Source organism: Felis catus, chromosome C2 (genome assembly GCF_018350175.1).
Source record: "Felis catus isolate Fca126 chromosome C2, F.catus_Fca126_mat1.0, whole genome shotgun sequence".
NCBI classification, from domain to species: domain Eukaryota; kingdom Metazoa; phylum Chordata; class Mammalia; order Carnivora; family Felidae; genus Felis; species Felis catus.
In genome coordinates this window covers 124818743-124823310 of record NC_058376.1, presented here as the reverse complement: position 1 = coordinate 124823310, position 4568 = coordinate 124818743, and positions in this window count along the sequence as shown.

Below are 4568 nucleotides of genomic sequence, written 5' to 3'. Positions count from 1 at the left end.
ACTTCCGGCTTCCAAATCTCGCGAGAGAGGATGGAGCAGGGCAAGAATTCCAGGATTTGAGACAGCTTTCTAATTGACTCGAGCTCTGTCTTTTTGGGTCTTTCAGTTTTAGCAGTCTGACAGATGATAAAAATCAAAACCAGAATAGTTTTGTTTTGTTTTTCAACACAGAAGTAGTAGTTTAGTTTGATGAAATTAAGCCAAACTAAAAAAGTGAGCCGGTGCGATTGGCTAATTCCTACGACGAACGCAAAGATAATTGCCTAAGAGCAAATTAGAAATTAAAAGATTTTTGGAAAAAAAAACAAACAACACACATCAAACTGAAAATAACTTTTAAATAAAACTTCAAAACTTACTGAATATTTTAAAATTATCCCACCGAAGGGTTTCTAAAATAAACAGTTTTTTTTTTTTTTAAAGGAGCAGGAGACTCTTTATTTTCCTACCAAATAGGTGTTTGCATAACTAGACTGCGAGCTCAATGAAAGCAGAAGGATGTCTCGAAAACATCCAGGAGGGAAAAGAACGAAACTGACAGTTGAAAAATGAGTGGCCAAGACAGAAACAAGCAAATCAGTAACACCAAACACGTCTGGCAAATTTAACAAGTAATCTAATCAAGATAATACAAAGAGTGGGGCGCCTGGCTAGTTCAGCAGTTGGAGCACGACTTTTGATCTTGACGTTGTGAGTTCTAGACCCAGGTGGGGTCTTAAAAATAAAATATTTTTTGCCTCAGAGAGGGCACCAAATAAATAAATAAATAAATAAATAAATAAATAAAAATAATTTTTTTTAAAAAGATAACAGTGACAAATCCAACTCTCATTTTAAAAAAATTGCATAAAATAACATTTTAGGAACAAGGACACCAGAATTAATTAAAAATTAAGCAGATGATGTAAACAGAACCATGATAATAATACTGGAAAATTTAAATCCATTGAAGGACATTGTACTCAGAGTGAGTTACAGGCAATTTCTTTCAAATTTACAAGATATAACTTTCATGATATTTAAACTGATCAAGAGGGGCGCCTGGGTGGCGCAGTCGGTTAGGCGTCCGACTTCAGCCAGGTCACGATCTCGCGGTCCGTGGGTTCGAGCCACGCGTCAGGCTCTGGGCTGATGGCTCAGAGCCTGGAGCCTGTTACCGATTCTGTGTCTCCTTCTCTCTCTGCCCCTCCCCCGTTCATGCTCTGTCTTTCTCTGTCCCAAAAATAAATAAACGTTGGGGAAAAAAAAATTTTTTTAATAAAATAAAAAAAATAAACTGATCAAGAGAGAAGAAAATCATGGAAATCTAGTATTTCTAATTGTTTTTTTTAATATTTTGTCTTCCTTCTGATTTGGATTTTTGAAATACATAAGAAGAGATGCTTTTGCAGTACTGCAAAGTTTAACTTTTTCCATTTATCTTTATTTTTTTAAGTTTATTTATCTTTGAGAGAAAGAGAGAGAGAAAGTGGGGGGGGGGGGCAGAGAGGGAGACAGAGAGAATCCCAAGCAGTCTCCACATAGTCTGTATGAAGCCCAATCCCACCTGAGCCTAAATCAGATGTTTAACCTACTGAGCCATGCAGGCACCCTTTTCCATTATTTTTAAGCTACAGGAATTGTCTTTTTCTGGATATTCTTTTCTTGCATTTAAAATATTTTATTTTAATTGAGGTCTAAATAAAGTAACATGAACAAATTGCATGAACATGCGTTTTTACATGTGTAATTACCCATATAACCACCACCCATATCAAGATATAAAATATTTCCAGTACTCAGAAAGGCTCCCTTGTACTTCCTCACAAGCCCCTATCCCCAAAAGAAAAGCACTATTCTAACTTCTATCAACATAGATCAGCTTTGCTTGTTGGTTTTTTTTTTTCTAATTCCAGTATAGTTAACATAGTGTTATAACACTTTCAAGTGTACAATATAATGATTCAATAATTCTATACATTATTCAGTGCTCATCATATGTGTACTCTTTTTTTAATGTTTATTTATTTTTGAGAGAGACAGAGGGAGCACATGCACAGGAGTGGGGGAGGGGCAGAGAGAGAGGGACGGAGAGAATCCCAAGCAGGTCAAGAGATCATGACCTGAACTGAAATCAAGAGTCGGAGCCATCGAGGTTCCTCCATCATAAGTGTACTCTTAATCCTCATCATCTGTTTTACCTTTGCTTTGTTTTCAAACTTCATACAAATGTCTCTCTCTCTATATGCACTTAATTTAAGGTCTGTGTGATTCATCCATAAATCTATATTATAGATTTACAATAGCATGCTGTTTCTTATTGCTGTGTAGTATTCCATTGTGAACACACCATCATTTACTTACCTATTTTCCTGCTGAAAGACAATTAGGTTGTTTCTAATTTGGAGCTATTGTAAGTAAAACCACCACGCACATTCTTGTAAAAGTCTTTTGGTGGACATAGCACTGCTTTCTCTTGGATTATTTCCAGGAATATAATTTCTGGGTATAGACTAGATATGTTTAGATTTAATAGGTCAGTTTCCAAAATGGATATGCCAGTTTACACTTTCCTGAGTAATATAAGACCATTCCAATCCCATATGCTCAACAGCCTTGGTATTGTCTGTCTGTTACATTTTAGCCATTTTGTTAGGCATACAATGGTATCTCCTTATAAGTGCCATGCAGAGTTTACAAGAAAATTTTAATGTATCAGTCAATTTGAATTTTCTTCTTTTGTGACCAATAGGAAACAATAACTTAATGCCATAACATTCAAACACTAGTGGTCAAAGAAAGAAATAGAAGATAATGAATAAGGATGAAAAGTGTATTGTGGCTCAGCTCATGTTTCCAACCCACACCCCATTTCTAGAGGCCATACCAGTGAGTCACCAAACTTTAGAATTCTCACTGACTTTCTTAAATGCAGAGAGAATCAAATTTAAGAGAAATTCTCACCTCCCCTCCCCATTTTAAATGAGGAAAAACAGGAACATTGTTAGAGAAAAATGGATGGGGTGAACAATGAAGATAATTCTTTTTGCAAATGTGAAAGGCCACTCATTGAACAGACAGGTACCCTCAAAATGTGTGTGTAGTCCCATGAGGAAAACAGACAGGTTGGTCTCAGATTTGCTGGGAAAGAAATTCCTTGGTTCTATCAGAGCAAAGACAGCATCTAGATAGAAGCACCCAGCAATGAGCAAGATGAAAAGAGACACCACATGTCGACAATGGAAACATGCTAAAAAGAGCATAACTTGGGGTGAGGCTCAGCATGTATTCATTTAAACTTCTTAGGGGCAACCAGATCTTGGTTTCTTTTTTAGGTTTTTTAATGTTTATTTACGAGAGAGAGAGAGAGAGAGAGACAGAGATGAGTGGGGGAGGGGCAGGGAGAGGGAGACACAGAATCTGAAGCAGGCTCCAGGCTCTGAGCTGTCAGCACAGAGCTGGACGCAAGGCTTGAACTCACAGACCTCAAGATCATGACCTGAGCTCAAGTCCGATGCTTAACCAACTGAGCCACCCAGGCGACCCTAGACCTTGGTTTCTAAAAAGCATTCTCCTCTAAAAGAAATCAAGTCTGCTTGTTGAAGTCGTTGATTCCAAGGCAAAAAAGGTACAAAATGAGAATCTTGTGCAAGAAAGCAAGGATGTGTTCAAAGAATCTCAGATATCACGAGACACCAATTGAAGTTTTGCCACGGGCCAAATCTGAAACAATGTCAGCATGAAAATGCAAAATCATAGTAACAGACTATAGGCCACTGAATAAAGTAGGAATCTATTACAGTTGACCCTTGAACAATGTGGGGGTTAGGGGCAGAGACTCCTGCACAGTGAAAAACCCATGTATAACTTTTGATCCCCCTAAACGTTAACTGCTAAGAGCCTACTGTTGACTGGAAGACTTACTGATAACATAAACAGTTAATTAACACATATTTTGTGTTTTACATGTATTGCATAATATATTCTTACAATAAAGTAGACTAGAGAAAAGAAAACATTAAGAAAATCATAAGGAAGAGAAAACATATTTACAGTACTGTACTGTGAAAAAAATCCATGTGTAAGTGGACCCACAATTCAAACCTGTGTCGTTCAAGGGTCAACTGTATTCTATATCAATATAAATAAGTAATTGGGGAAATAGGGATTTTACATAAGAAAGCATTACATTATCCTCATTATTATCTTTTCAAGCAAGAATCTTCAATGGATGCTAAAACCACTGGGTAAAACTTTAGAGAGTAATGGGATACTTACATAGTTTCAATGTATCTATTATTTGAGACTACTTATATAGTCTCAAAGTATCTTTCCAAAACATACTTATTATAATACAAACAAAAATAAGAATTTTACACTAGAGAAATCTGGCAGACGCCACTTTAACAGAATGATCAAAGTTAATCTCATTAGGAATGAACCAATCTACAACAAGTGCCTCCTGATAGGACATATATTATTTCTGTGATATTCCTGCTAAAAATGCATAACCTGAATCTAATCTTGAAAAATAGCGGACAGGGGCACGTGGGTGGCTCAGTCGGTTAAGCGTCCAACTTTGGCTCAGG